The 16,714-nt window shown below is 39.4% G+C and overlaps 1 long non-coding RNA gene across 1 annotated transcript; it reads right to left on the reverse strand.

The window, feature by feature from the left end:
- Positions 1-9,714: 9,714 nt before the first annotated feature.
- On the reverse strand, positions 9,715-15,488 carry LOC148185624 (uncharacterized). Its single transcript, XR_015775765.1, has 3 exons — positions 15,416-15,488; positions 13,994-14,070; positions 9,715-10,723 (listed from the first exon to the last, which is right to left on the reverse strand). It is a non-coding gene; the product is annotated as an uncharacterized LOC148185624 (long non-coding RNA).
- Between the last annotated feature and the right edge of the window lie 1,226 nt (positions 15,489-16,714).

The raw sequence follows: 16,714 nt of genomic DNA on the forward strand, positions 1-16,714 counted from the left end.
TGACATTAAATTATCATTAGACCTACAATGATAATAATGATAATATTAATAGAGATTAAATAACGTTATCTATATAAAACAAGTAAGATATGTTAATTAGTGCGCTAAAGACGTGTATTTTTAACAAGCATAGCTGACCTGATCTTTGCAGGGCTGTATAGTTAGTAAACATAGTGCTTCATAGATAAAAGATTATTCCTTATTTCTTATATATTAATGAAAGGATATATGGTAGCAATGCACAGTCAAAGGGGGATCACACCTCTTGTTGTCCTTGTGCTTGTAATATGTTGCACAGGGTTGGAGGGTTTAGAGAGGTTAGTGTGACTGATGAGGACATCAGAAGCAACCTTGATCTCTATATCAAGTGGTACGGCATTTACTCCATAACAACAACAAGCCAAAACTAGCCCACTGATTACCAATCTTAACTACAATTATGTATCTAAGCATGAAGGCAACAGCCATAGATTCACTTTCACTGAATTTACTTTTAAGATCTCCTTTTGAAACACGATAAAAGCACAGTGTTTACCCATGAAAGAGGCTGTCCTTTATAGCACATTATAGCCCTATAGTGTGAAAGTGTGTTCGTGTGTCCAAGGTCTGTCGTGATTGATGTTCCTTCAGAGGCCTCAGGGCTTTGGGGACCACAGATATGACCTCTGCAGAGGTGAGTGGCTCTGCAGCCCCGCTATGAGTGACTGCCTACTGGGAGAAACATGCTAGATGCCTCCGCTGACCTTCTCCTGCAGGCAAAACACAAGGGACACTTTGTATGTGGAGGTGTGTGTGTGTGTGTGTGTGTGTGTCTGTGCACACAGTCAGCCACATATGTCCTAATGTAGTGGCAGTTACACACCAGCACACACAGCCCAAAACATCCAGTGGACATGCCTTATCTTAACAGGAGGGTAATGGGCTGATAACCAAAATGCATCCCCTCCTCTAGATATAAGCCTCGAAAAGTAACCAATCACAGCAGAGTATCCCCCTCGTGACGTAACCCAATCACTGCGAAACATCTCGGGCTGTACCCTTGACACATACCCATGCACGCATGCACGCACACGGATGATCGCCAATAACACACAAACGGACGTGCGAAGAATCAACAAGATAAACAATTCAGTCACTAATTTAAAACATCTTTACACACACACACACACCAAAATGAGTGAGAGGCTGCACACATGACAGCATCCCCAAGGTCAGTTTATGTGCGCGCATGTGATGTTAGATAACTTTATAAGTTGTGAGTGTGACATCTGCCTTTGCCTCCATTACACTGGTGTGGGGAGATAGTGAAGTAACAGCTCACACACACACACACACACACACACACACACATGCACACCTGGGGTCAAGCTCCTAAATCTTCATCAGCGTTGCCACCTCGCCTGAGGATCAGAGCTGAAAAACTCACTGATGAATGGTTTTATATTAGAGAGAGTGTGTGCAGAAGAGGCCGAGGTGTTTGTGTGTGTGTGTGTGTGTGTGTCCATCTATATGTGGATGTATGCGAGTACTGATGTTCCTGCAGGGATTAGCTTTAAACCAATCAGAACAGCACAGTGTGATTAACCCCAGAGTGATTGGACAAAGCCAGTACATGCACATGCACAAAGTAAACATGCTGGTCAGATGGTGCACACACACCTTGGGTCAATCAGTGAATTATAACTCAGTTATAGCTTAACATGAAGTTGCATAAATGCTTTTGATGTTATTATAAACATGTATTTTAGAGCTGCACTAATCAATATTTTTCGCAGTTCCCATCAGCTCTGCACAGCACTTTAGCTTCGCTCAGCTTATTTTCTTGCATTTATGATCTCCAGCTTGTCTTTTTTGGTTCGCTCTCACCCCTCTTATCACCCTTGTTTCTAGCAGGCAGCTGTTTTCAGCACAAAACTGCTCTGATAAACCTGCTGTACACAACCTGCTCAGCGGCAAACAGCAGAAACTTGTTAGAGACAAGCGGGTGACCATAACAGGGCATTTAGCAGCTAAAGAATCCATCAGGAATTCCTGGAGCCCCCCAAAAATGCAGCAGAGTAAATAAAAACATATATAAAGGTAGATATCAAACCTTAAATGTGGACGTTGTTAAAATACAATGTAATCAATTGGAATTTAACTTTAACTTTTAAATTAACTTAACTTTTAAATTTAACTGAAGATGCTAAATCCCAGCAGGTCAAACCTTTAGTGTCTGAGATGACATATTTATTTCCACACAAGAACAAAAAGGTAGAAAACCCTGAGTGGACAGATTGTGAAGAAATGCTTATCTCCAATTCTGCAGTCCTGTGGGTCCAACTTCAAATGAGTCAGATCCATAGATTTCAATCCAGCGTCAAATCTTTGACCCGACCGCCGCTTCAGCAATACCTTCCCATTCCCTGTTTTGAGCTCCTTGCCATTGTTTGTGGATTCGTCTTTGCTATCATTGACATTTTGATATTGACCACTTTGCTTTGATTTATATGTATCCATAATAGCACCGCGGTACTCCTTTGACTTTCCTTCGCTCCTTCTCTCTAACTCATGTTGCTCTACCACCGCCAGTGTCCCCCTTGGCACTGGATGAGAGGTGGTGAGCTGTGACAAATGACTTTACAAGTGATTAGTTAAAATAATTGATTGATGGGTTGATTGATCCAGTCACTGACCTCTAATTAAAACAGGTGCACACCCTGAGGCTAAATGCCCCAAGGTAAGGAAATGCACCCGCAGATCATTTCACTGGAATCCATCAAAGATGTGAACAGTCGCCACAAACTCCTGCATGCTGCAGTTATTTTCTGTTCAAGTCTTTAGTTACAGTGAGAAACCTTTTCCTCCTTTCCCCCCTCTCACTCTTAGCTACTTATTATTTAAATTCCCACATGAAACGCAATGCAAAGGCATCAAAATGCCAGAAAAAATGTAGGAGAGTAGATGATGCAAAAGCCATTATATGCACAAAACTCCTGAGGGATTCTGTTGCTGTATTAGCCCTGAGTGTTATATACAAATGCCTAGAGATAAGGTTGGAGTAACAATTACCGTTGGGAGGTAACACCACAGGCAAGAGGAAGGAAGAAACTCCGCAAAAAAAAAACTTTTATGAGGAGAAAAAAAGGAAGAAACACAAGGAAGAGCAACAGAGGAGGGATGGAGGACTGGAAAAAGAACAGAATACACAAAGAGGGGAGACACACAAAGAAACGGAGGGAGAGAGAGACAAGAGGAGAAGCTGAATCTCTGAGAGGATGAAGATCCAGATTCAAAACGTCTGGAATGAGACACAAACATCCAGGTAAGAGAGAGACAGATGTCCGAGGAGAGATAATTGTCTAAAACATAGAAGAATGAGTGTATGAAATCACAGTGTAGACTGTCTTTCTTTGGTAGAAAGAGGTGCAACTAGAGAGGACTGTCACTGGTTCAGTTTTCACCTGTTATTGCAGTGAAAGGACCAAATAGGTAATCACTCACAAACTGCACAAAGTTGATGGACCGATGTGAATCAGTGTTACAAGCACAGACTAGTGTCACTTTAAAGATCTGACAGTCAGAACAGTTACAGGAAGGACAGGGAGGGAACGGTTAGCTCATCTGGTATTTTTCTTTGGAAAGAGCTCCCTGCTGCATCTAGAAATGACACGAAAAAATGTGATGAGAGCAAACCACTCCCAACATCAGAGGACAGTAAGATTTGTTTGTCGTAGATGGGCACATTATTAATTTTTGGGACTTTTTAATTCAACAACAGAGTCATATGTAATAGTTCAATATTGTGCAGATTTATCTGTGGAAAGACTTTACCATGAAAGTGCTTATTTACTGTATATTTTAATGATGACATTTTTAAAATAATCTGGTTAGTCGATAAGACTGCATTATTATTATAAATAATGTGCAATTATGCCTTGTAGAAAAACAATACCAATAAATAATGTGCTTATTTACTGTATATTTTAATGATGACATTTAAAAAAAATCAGGTCAGTCGATAAGATCCAATTATGCCTTGATAGTGTGACTATAGAAATGTAATGTGTTCACTTGAGGAAAAAAAATTTGATTTTTATTTTATACAAACAGATTGACGTCAAAACCAGTGTTAAACTTTCAGCACCATGGACAGCACTATACATAAAACACTCAAATACGCCTTGATACTGCAGACACAGTAGCCTAATGCATTTACTTGAGGAAATGAAATCTGCATTATTTTTTCCATCTAAACTATTTTACACAAAAAATTAAGATTTTTATTAAACAAACAGTTTGAGGCCAAAGTCAGTGCTAAACAAAGTAACTAAAAAGGTGGCTTTGTGAAAGTAGCATTAGCACCATGGACAGCACCACACATCAAACACGCAGGACTGTGACGGCTCAGGGGGATCCTATTCTACTCTCTCGCATATCTATCTCTCGATATTGGCAAAAAAATTGAAAAAGACCCAATATTAATCATCACCTAAAAGCTGGAAGACAATTCACGCAAACAACGTACATATAAGTGATGCGACTGATAGGATTGTGACTGAAATACTGAGAGGAAAGGTATAAATGTATTATAAACTGAAATCAGTCTTTTTTTGTAAAACCAAATAACACACCAACAAAAAAAAACAAGAAGAAGAAACTCGGCCAATTCCTTCAGACTTTCACCCCACAACAAAAACATGATATTCCATACACCAGGTATGTAAAATAGTGAAATGCAAAGGAAATATTTGGCAAATATACTGTATATCCAATAACAATAACAATAATAAAGGCAATAAAAAAGCAATATGCTATTAAGAATATTAATGCAGATTTTCCCTGGGTCTGGCCCCCTGGGACCCATCAATAGTACTGAGCCTGAACCAAACCAAAACACTGAGCTGAAAATGTTTCAGCAAATGGACAGCAATTCCAGCTTGACTATGAAACGTTGGCATCTTTCCTCCCTCTCTGACATCAGTGCTGTGCAGGACTGTGTCGTCACATAAATCCACTCCAATAACTCCACTCACTATCTCTTCATGCTCCGCTCCCTCCCTCCTGTCTGTGACTGGCACTCTTCCCTCCTCCCACTTTCATTGACAGAATCTGAGGTAGACATCATGTGGCTGTGTCTTTGTTGATTTTTTTTCCCTCCTCGGTTGAGTGTGTGATGCTTTCTAGGCCTCTCTCACACACTCTCCAGCCCCCTCTCTGCAGGTGTCCCTCCCCCTTTCTGTTTCATTCACAGTGCAGTGCCGAGCGAGATGACTCATCCTACGGTGTGAAAGACGTGAATTGCTCTCTGTGTTCATCCCAGCACTTGGTTCTTTTCCAGTCTCACTCACACTCACTGCCCCCCGCCCACCCCCCTTCCTCCGTCCATGGAGCACCGATCCGTGGCTCGGCTCCATCACATGCAGACGTTGATGGACAGGGGGAATAAGTGGCTGCGACAAAGGAGCACATTTTATATATGCAGATAGAGCCGTCTGACAGTCACCTCATGTCAACCCTCGCTGCATCTGACTGTTACTGTACACATGAGTGGACGCCTCAGTGCCAGAGCCCGGACACCAGAGTCCTGTTACTCTCACAGCCCACTTGAGCTCAAATTTGACCGAAAAACAAACCCACTCTTCAAAACCCTGGAGCCATAACACAATGTTAGGGGCGATGGATTGCCTGTGTTTCAAATTTGAATTTTTAGAACCATCAGTTGTTTCCAAACATGATAAGGTTTTTAAAATATCGAGATTTTTTTTTTTTAAAAAACGTAGCCCTTCAGTTCAACCCTTTGAAACCTGGAATGACATAAGTTTTACTGTGCTGCGTGCAGACGCCTTTCACATGCATTCAAACCTTTGAAACCTCAGCGAATCAGTCGGATTTTTTTTTAAAAACAAGGCCAAAAAATAATGAGCAACTTGACAAGAGGTGTTGGGAAAGGAAAATTACCTGAAAACTAGTTTTAAAAAGAGGAAGAAAGAGAAAATCAAAGAGAAAGTTAGGAAATAATAATAACAATAATTATAATTGTTACTTTTTATATATTATTTAATGATTTAATCTATCTATTTATTTATTCATTTTACTTTTTTTCACTTTTTTAAACACGTTTTTTCTTTCTTTTTTCTTTTTAGGTCAAATTCAGGTAAAACTCTTATAACTTGTACCTTACTTCTTCCCATGTTTTTGAAAGAAATCTAGACAATGAGCTCAGGTTTCAAAGGGTTAAACTCAGTTTACGCGCCCAGATTTGTAACATTACTTCTCCTCGTCAGTGAAAACTCCAGAAAATGAGACACATATACACAAATGATTCATTTTAGGAAGTAAAAAAACACTGAAAAACTACAAATGGGCTTGTGAAAAGAGTTTTGTAAAATTTAAAATAATGAGTTCTGAAAATGCAATGTTAACCAGAGCTCACTGTATTTGCTTTCAATTCAGTGTCACGCTCTTTTGTCTAAATGCTTTTAAAAGAGTGTGACTTCAGATGTGCATTCATATTCAATGTGAGAGTTCCTTGTTCCCTTTAATTTAGAGGATATGGATTTCTTCTGCATGACAGTTTTCGATTTGATATGGCCGTGTTTGGTAAGTTCAGGCGCGTAGCACCACTCTGTCAAAATCTGCGTATGTGTGCAGAATCTGAGTTTGGTATTTTGACATTCTGATTTCGGTTTATAGTCTGCTTGGAATCGTATTGACCAATCACGTTTGAGCGGCAGGTAAACAGCTCATGTGGAGAGGAGGCAACGTTAGACTAGTTCAACACCCCTTCCCACCCTGATAATTTTCACACAGTCCCTTAGTATACTGAGAGGAACAAGGGGAAAAGACTTGCAGAGTTTGTCTTCGCCTGCACACTTACACACTGTACATGCAGATATAAAAGTGTCTGCGTCACATGTTCACGCAGTGTGTAATTCTAAGAACATGCAGAGCACAGCTGTGAGTGTGAACAGCATTCTGCACTCAGGATGCCTGAGTTCAGCTCTAAGCGCGTGTGTGTGTGTGTGTGTGTGTGTGTGTGTGTTGCAGTGATGTGATGTGATCTTTAATTTCTGTGTATGTTTGTGTTGTTTGGTATTGCACAGTACAGATTGTGAGATGATGGATTGCCCACAAAAACATGCGCGCACACGTGCACTATCCCTCTCCGCCGCGCTGTTTTAATAATATAAGTTCAGACCACTGCCCTTACATAAAATGTAATATTAGATTCAGAGTGTTACTCCCTTTCATGCCTCCGCATTCTTCTTCCTTGGCGCTCCCTTCATCTGTTTCCATTATCTCTCCCTGGAGTACTCTATGTTTCCTCCAATCAGCCCGTTCGCACCTCCTTTCCTTCTTTACTTCACCCCTCCACCCTCTACCCCTCAAACATGTGTGCAAAAATGGATTACCTGGCTCTCTGAATTATTCCTAAAACATATTTCTTTGCACCCAAATAGAAACTCTGCAGGAAAAGCTTAGAATACAACACTGTGAGCGTGTGTGCGCAAGTGTGTGTTCAGTGTCTGCAAATACATGCACATATGCATTTGGGGGGATAAATGCGAAGAATTCTGCACACTGATACACACACACATACAGATACTTCCTGCTCTAGTCACTCCTGCCTCCTTTTGTCCCTCCTTCTGCTCAATGTCAATAAAGGCAGGGACATTATACACATATACTTGCATATATACATACCACACATTCTGTGTCAAGTCATGCATCACCTGATCAACTTCTCTCCTACACATACGCAGGCACACACACACACACAAAAGTGGAGGGACTGAGCGCCACATTAGAAATCCATTTAACTTCACCACGTGTCTTGTTTCATTCACATTTTGTGTGTGCTCTATGTGTATGTTTATGTGTGTCCACAGTGTGTGGATTAAGCTTAAAGTACACGTTTCTGTGCAAATACGGAATCGATTTGTGCGTGTGTGTGTATACTTATCCATCCATTTTACATGTGCAAAGATACACATGTAGTTGTAGTTTGCCTGTGTGTGTGTGTGTGTGTGTGTGTGTGTGGGGGGTACATTTCGATTCATGTCAGTGTGCTCCTACGTGTGTGGCGGGCAGGAGTGATAGAGGAGAAAGGGGTGGGTGGAGGAGAGGAGACTTCACAAACATGCACACACACAAACACACAGGTAGGTCCTATTAAACTAAGTGCAATAATAAATACAGCTCTGTTGTAGAATTATTCATGTGTCTGTCCTCCCCCTGGCCTGAGCGGTCCACGGAGCGGGGGAGAGGGAGGATAATTGCAGAATGAAGAAAAGATGATGGCAGCAGGTATGCCTGCAGGCAGAGAGGATGACTGACAGCTCAAAGGTTATGAGTTCAGTTTGAGGCTGTGGTGCCTCGGTGAGCTGGTGAATGGCGAAACAAAGAAACGTAAACAGCAAAGGTTGGCTTTGAGCTGCTGAGATTTGTGATACTTTGATACTTGTTTCTTGACTTTTTCATGCCAAGAATTCACAATGATACGATGTTTCAACTTCAAACAACTACAGACCATTACGGCACCCTAAAACTATCCATTGACTCCCAACATGAAATGATAACTAGCAGTAAGCACACTACACTTTACCCACTTCTTTCGCCATTATACACCTGGTTCATCAGTTTTCTTGTGCTGCGTTCAGACACTTTTCACAAACCTCCGAAACCTGAGAAAATTGGTTTGATTTTTTTTGACGACTTGGGAAGATATGCCCTGTAAATTGCAAAAAAATCATAGATATCAGATCATTAGATAATATAGATCCTGATGTGTTTTTAAGGCGTTACAAAAGTTTATGATAACTGCAATGCTAATAATCGTAACGAAATGACTGCAAGAATCCAGAGCAGCGGCATCGCAGAAAACAGAGTCTGTGCGCTGAATTCTACTGTTTCTATTCAGCTGAGACCGAAAAATATACATGAGAGAGCAGCTGTCAGAGAGGTCAGTGACAGACAGGGTCAAAGATCTGATTTCGGTCATGATCAAGCACCACAGCAGACAATCTATTCCCTAATGTCAGTTGGTCCAATGCAATGTGGAATATTGCTCAGAAATATCACACTATCCATATTTACGAGTTAAAAACACACAAACTGCCCTCCAAAGTGGCAAATTCAAGTGGGAATTTTGGTGATACCCGACTTTTGTGTGACATTTCAGCAGCAGAAAGCATGGAAACAGTGTCAACAACATTCGCTATTTTGTTCCTGGTACCTATCATTTACTAGTAGTAGTAGTTGCAAATTTTAGTATATGCATCTATTAGCTGTCTATTAGCAAGCAAACTTTTAACTATAAAGCATGCCAGACCAGTATACTAATACTGATAACAATTTTATTTTATAACAGGATTTGCTGATTTCATGTCAAAAATGCATAAACATGGCAGGCATAAGTCAATGTTTGGTCAATGGTAAGAAACTTTTTGTTAATTTACATATTAAATATCAATTGTTGATGTTAAATGTAATAATAAATAAAATAATAAATTAATTAATCATTAATACTACTACTACTACTACTACTAATAATAATAATAATAATAATAATAATAATAATAATAATATAATACTTGCTGTCCATATAGAATGACCCAGATTAATTCAAAAAATATATTTAAAAAATAAATAAAATACATAAAAAATTAAATAACATAAACATATAGATAAATTTGAAACAATTATCAGCCTCTCATTTCAGCGCTCTTAGTATTAAAATGACAACCATCTCATTTGCTGCTTCCATGTTGTTCCCAAAGTCGGAAGAATGACTTCCCAACTCGGAAACCGCGACCTGCTGACATCACATGAATGCAGCACAAGTCATAACTCGATGCTACCTGGTTAAACTCACCATTCACCGCCAGAGTCATGGCTTCACATGGACGCCTGTAGCAGCTGATGAATAATTACGAGCTGTTTTCATAAATAAACTATAAAAGATGATGCTAAGGGGGAACATTTGCAGCAAGGTCATGAAATGAGGACAAGCAGCCTTAATATGCTGCTACAGAAACAGATCATCACACAATCTTTATCGATCTCCAGAGGGGGGAAACCGTCTCCTCTCTTAGCCTTCCCAGTCTCAGTCTCTGCCCTCCATGTCCTCACAGTGGGTTCAGATATCAGTCTGAGCCCACAACAGGTGTGAGCTCAAATCTGGCATTTTAAATTCAACCCCCCCCAATTTCCCCTACACACTGTTACAGCGTAGCGTCGTCACATTCTGGCAGTAAACTTTGCTCAAGTAATTTCACTTCAAAGATACAGAGGCCGTGACCAATTTTCCTTGCTTCCCTTCTCTACGATAGTAATTACACATGGATTTAATTAATGTGGGAACAGGAAGGGAGGAGCAGGGAGGTCTTTGAACTGTATGTTTGGAGGAGACGAGATGGAGAAAAAAAGAGGGGGGGGAGTTAGAGTGAGAGATTACTGAGCGAAGGAAGATTGAGTTATTTTAGATCGCAAATGTGTGCCAGAGCTTAGGCCCAAAAATCTCTGGTGGATCCATAATATGTCAGTCTTTCTTCTGCCGGCTCCTTTATCCATCTGTCCCTTCTGTCTAATCTTTCTCTTGTTGGAAGTTTAATGTGTCCCATTCGCCTCTCCATCACACGTGCCTTTTGTCAGGCCTGCCTTTGCTCTTTCTGCGAGCCTTTCTGGTAGCTTCCCTCCCTGTCCCCCTTCTCCTGCTTCCCTCGTTTCCTTTTCTCCTGGGCTGCGGAAGAGAGGGGAGGGGAAAGAGGGGGAGAAAAAGCAGACGGCACAAGACAACTCCTCAGTGCTGCGTCAGCACCGGCCGCCTCTGGAGAATAATAAAACGGCGGGATAATTCAGCACTGACGAAGGGCTAATGAGGGATGGAGGGGAATGAGCGAGGGGGGGTGTTGGAGGAGGGATGGAGAGTGGATGCAGGTGGTCTGTCATTCAGGTGAGACCACGCCATAAAAAATTATCACTGAAAAAGCATCAAGTCCATCATTTGCATAAACTTCTTAAAGAGGAGGCGTAGTGATTTTAGAGGACTGAGGGTTTTCGGGTGTGTAATGTTCCCTCTGGCAGCTATACTGGAGGTCTTTATTTTTAATTTGATAATTCTGTTGTCTCCATTTGCTTTTATGTCCATTTGCTGGCTGTTTCTTAAAGGGGACAGTTAGAATTTTACCAGATTTGGGGTTGACTGAGGTACTACAGCAGCCCTGAGAGCTCAAAACGCTGCATTTTAAAGGGACAGTTTGGAGTTTTTTGAAGTGTTGTTCTATGAGTTACTTATCCAAAGTCAATGAGTTACCTACAGTAGACGGCAGTTGCAGTGTCCCCAGTTTGGAGACACAGGCAGGAGTACTGCCACGAAAGCTAGTGCCTCATACAACCGCACTTAAAAAAAAACAAAGCAATCCAAACTATCACTTTAAGATGCACTGTTTAGAGCTCGCAGGGCTACCGTACCGCAATTGTAATTAACAGAAAATAGTAAAAACACTTAATGTTTTAGCAAATTATTCAGCAGTAGCCTATTAATAATGTATTCACCTCATAAATCTTTAGACTTTTCTCTCCCTTACATATCAAATTAGCTATTTTTTTTTTTGCTCTGCAAACAAGAAATTGCTAAATGAATGCTATTTTTTCTTAATTTATATGTACAGTATAATTGAATCTATATACACATGATTTTTTACAATAGTATTTGCAAAATTTAGCATTTTTTTCTTTGTTTGTTTGTTTAGTTGGTTGTTTTTTTCTTATTTTAATGAAAATGTCATATTTCATCACAGCCCTATTGGCCTGGTAATATAGATAACAATATCTTAATATCGAAACAAATATATGATTAAATATTTATTTAAATTTTGAATACCTATTTTAAAAAAGTATTTCATATAAATAACATTTAGTATGACTTTTGTGCAACTTTAGAACTGATATCCCTTTAAGATGCAGTGTTTTAGGCTCTCAGGGCAACTGTAGCACACTTGTAATCAACAGAAAATAGTAAAAAACACCCAATGTTTTAGCAAATTAGTTAGCAATAGCCTATTAATAATGTATTGACCTCATACATCTTGAGACTTTTCAAAAAAAGTAATGATATTGAAACCAAATTGTATGTTATCGCCTAGCCCCAATTCATGTATGAATTGCTCTGTAAGACAAGACACGTCTATATGAATGCTATTTCTTTTAATATATATGCACAGTATAATTGATTCTTTATCCACATGATGGTATTTTAAAATAGTATTTTCAAAATGTAGCCTGATTTTCCTTTGTTTGTTGTTTTTTTGTAATTTCAATTTAAGTTCCATATTTCATCACAGCCCCATTGACCTGGTAATATAGATAAAAATATCTAAAGGAAAAAAAAAGGACATAATATTTATTTAAATTTTGAATATCTATTTTAAAAAGTATATTATATAAATAACATGTAGTTCGACTTTTGGGCAACTTTAAGATGGAGCGTTGGGTCTTAAGAGAGACAGTGTGATCAAATCAAAAGCTCCAGAAGAGCTACTAAGTTTTATTATTTGTGCCTTGTGGTGATATTGTGTTGTCAACCACAGTTTGAAACAAAACATTTTAGCGGACAAAGACAAGAAGACCCTAAAATGCTCCAAAAAAGCAAAAATGACTGACCAAACACTCCCTCTACTCCACATCTCCTCCACTGAACAAACCCTCTTGTATGGGACATTGATAAAACTTCCACGTCTGTGTTTTTGTATGTGGCAAATTAGTGCGTACCATCTGCTAGTGGCATATTTGTTGGTAATGCTACTGCGAGTAAAAGGGGAGAGAAATCACACTGTATCTCTAAGCCCTTTTTGAACACTGGAGGTTACGTCAAAGCTGGTGTGTGGCTTAAGTCTTGCACACACACACACACACGCAATTAGCTAGTGCCCTTGTGTCACCAGAGGAATCCTGAACTCTTCATCTAATGTGATTCAGCAACACTTATTAAACTATCAGGTAAAATAAATATAAATAAATTCAGATTTCTGCAGCTTCATGCAACATTTTCAACAGGTGATGCTCTGTTTTTTATCTCCCTCCTCTCTCTAATATGCACACACACACACACACACACACACGCACTTGTGCACGCACATAAATCGCATCTGATGCCAACAGCAACGTCTGCAAAGTTGAAAGGAGGAGAGCGAAGGAGAGGAGCTAGAGATGTTGATCAATAAAAGTAATTGTGTCCAATGACAGACATGACTGCCAGCATTACAATCAACAATGACGTCATCAAGAATTCTGCCGAAGCCGTCTGCGTGCACGCACACACGTGCACACACACACACACACACACACACACACACACACACACACAAACTTGCAAAGAAAGAGTCAGGGACAACAAAGGAGAAGAGGCTTGTAGAATATAATGAAAGAACAAAGATTAATTCTGTAAACGCTCATTTGAACCTCACACACACGTACACACACACACACACACACACACACACACACACACACACACACACACACACACAAGCACAGATGCAGTGGCGTTCAATCACAGCAAACTTGATGACAGGCCCAAACTAATGACGACCCCAACAGAAAAAAAGTGCTTATGTCCAGAACAGCAAGGGAAACACTCAGCGCCACGAGGACGTACTCAGCCTCGCTCTGTGTTTTCTTCTTCTCTCCTGAGTCTGGAGATGAGAAAACTTGAGGCTTTTTTTCCTGGCCAAACCACAAAGTCAACAGTATCGACTACAGAGTCAAAAATCAATGGGCGCAAAAATCATTTTGGCATCTCTGCACCACGTCAGAGCCAAACATGTGGCTCATTTGTATACGCCATTCACACCTTGCACAATGGAGGAGATTAGTTTTAGCTTAACACATAACAATAGATGAAAATGTGACCCACTGATATTTCACGGTATTAAATCAGAGCTGCAGCTGCGATGTGTCACAACGTTGGCGCAGGCCCCAGGTGTCCAAGAGAATTTAAAGCAGAGCTGACCTTTGATGGAACGTGGAGCCGGAGCCATGATTCCCGTCCAAATGTTTCATCTGGATCAGCTGCTCCTTTGGTCCATCCTGTAAGGGACAGGAATATTCGCGATTATTACCAGTATTGTTTCATGAATAAGGCTTCAGGATCACACTTTTACCACATAATAAATGCAAAGAAGTTAAGTCAAGATTGCCATAATTGGACTTGCATGGGCCAATTCCCAGTGGTTTAGCCAAGCAGTGCGCCATTCATCCCAAAATGAGAAATCAATCAATCTGTCATTGGAAACTAAAAGACAACATGTTGAACTGATACAGGACGCACTTTGTCCTGTAATTCTGAGAATCAATTTTGTGCAAATTAATGTGAGAGAAATATTAGAAGGTAAGAGCAACAACCCATTTGTGCACCAATTTTTCTTAATGCTTTAATGCATGTAATCATGTCAGTTGAGTCACCTACGAACATGTTCTGCAGTTATTTTATCCATTTTGTTCTCTTTTTTATCTCTAGAAAATAGCTTTTGGACCTTGTAATCTACCTCTATAACAGTGAAATTAGACTTTAAGTACAAAAAATCACATGTAATTAAATTTCTCAAAAATATTTATTATAATATTTTTTTTTTTAGCAGAGCTGTTTTTATTGAGAAAGTTCAAAAAGGTGTTCTGTAGCCTAGAATTCAACAAAATAATTCATTTAAAATTTTAAAATTGTTCACAAAATTTCTTAAGAAGTTGTAAACATTAATTACGATGCCTCACATAGTGTGTTCAAAACCAAAGAGTGAGAACAAGTCTGTGACATTAAAAAGTACAGTTTCTTTACATAAAATATTACGTGTATAAAAAACCAATCTGGCCACCCAGATACTAATATGACTGTGTAATGTGTAGCCTAGCTATGTGTAATGTGAAGCTACCACAACACTACTATTAGTTACCACCAAATGTTAGCTAATACTCTAATGTTGGCTATCAAATGTTAATGCTAACATTACCAAAAATGTTGTTACCAAACATTAGGCCTTAACTCAGCTAATGTTAGCATTACCACATTGCTATGTGCTAGGCTACATCTCCTCATTCTTGTGTGTTTGCTAGCAGCTAGCAAGCAAAGGAGGACCGGCTATGTCAAACACTTGGGAAAGAAATGACTTTGAACATTTGCTTGCTTAATACGCAAGAAAAGGATGACATCTCTGGTTTAATATGAGTTTTGGTACATCAACCTAACCTAAAAAATGAGTAAGAAATTAGCAATCCAACAAGGCCAACAAGGTATGTAACTATAGCACAAATGAGCCCATGCACAAAAAACTACACATCCCAAGTAATATTTTTGCTGTTTGGGTGATTCTAGAGTCTTTAACGATTAGGTAGATATATATATGTCAACAAAGAAACGTTATTATTATATGAAATTTACCTTTTTTGAGGGGTTTGCCTTCACTGTGTGCTCAGGGAGGAGGGTCAGGAAGTAAACAACATCATGTGACAGGAAGCACTTGGATCAATGGTCAATAATGTTAAAAAACATGAATAACATTTGTAAATGTATTTATGACAGGAAAATGAGAATTATGCGCTTTGGCAATGATAGTTGCTGGTGGGCTGAAAGGGGACAGGGTGATTTCTATAAGACAGAGGGAAACCCCTTAATCCGTCTGTCCAGTACTGTTTTACTACTCAGACGCTGCCACCTGACAAGATTTTAAAAAATTGCAACCTAGTGTAGTGCACCCACAAAACAAAGTAAACATTACATAAATACAGAACATCCATTGGGAGATATAGGCTATAGTCATATAAATTAACCCTGGCCCCCTTCCTATGAGTCAAAACTTGAACCCGCTCCCCCCAAATACTGCATTCTATTAAAAGTTGGAGGTCAAGTTATACCAACCAAGTACAGTGAAACACCACTCAAAGTTCCTACTTGTGAAGGTGGGGCAAATCCATGTACCCCGACTTCTGCTGTCTGACGTCAATGGCAGCATCCATGAAGGCCACGGAGGCGCATGTTGTAAATAGTAAGAAATCAACTAAAAGGCAATGTAAAGTATATTTGCAGGTATTTAATCAAAGTAATACATCTATAATACCGTAAAAGCTGTTCTGCATGTAAATTGATGTTAAAATATTAATATTTAGAATTATAATATTAGTATTTATTTCTAATATTAGTAATCAATATTAATATATTATTATATTTATTTTTAATATATAAGTTGGCAGCCATGCTGACAGTGCAATTGTCCATGGACTAGCCACAGAAACACCATTTCGTCACTGTTGGTCATGTTTTTTCTTAATATTTGGTGTTGTGCACCTGGAACACTTGGAAGTCGTAGGTCGACCTCTGACTTTGAATGGAAAACAGTATTAGACTTTATAGTGTGATGAAGTCTCATATTTTTAAATCACTTTTGTTGGCTTGAGGAAAGTTTTATGAATATAAAACCCCCATGGATCAAAAATTCATAATAGAAAGAGTCATAATTGACCTTATTTGCAGTTCAAGGTGTCCTGTCAGCGTCTTTTTTATAATGGTGATCTATGGGGAAAATGTTCTCTGGGCTGCAGGGGATTTTTTGCTGCAATAACACAAGTGGCAACTGAGAAAATTAGCTGCAAGGGGGAGCAGCTTTCATGGGGGTGACATGCAAGATTATTTTATAGCCGTGTGCAGTGACTTCCTGGAGTTTCCACTGACTACCTAGCAACC

Source organism: Plectropomus leopardus, chromosome 23, assembly GCF_026936395.1.
Source record: "Plectropomus leopardus strain MGB_pleo_1.0 chromosome 23, ASM2693639v1, whole genome shotgun sequence".
NCBI classification, from domain to species: Eukaryota; Metazoa; Chordata; class Actinopteri; order Perciformes; family Serranidae; genus Plectropomus; species Plectropomus leopardus.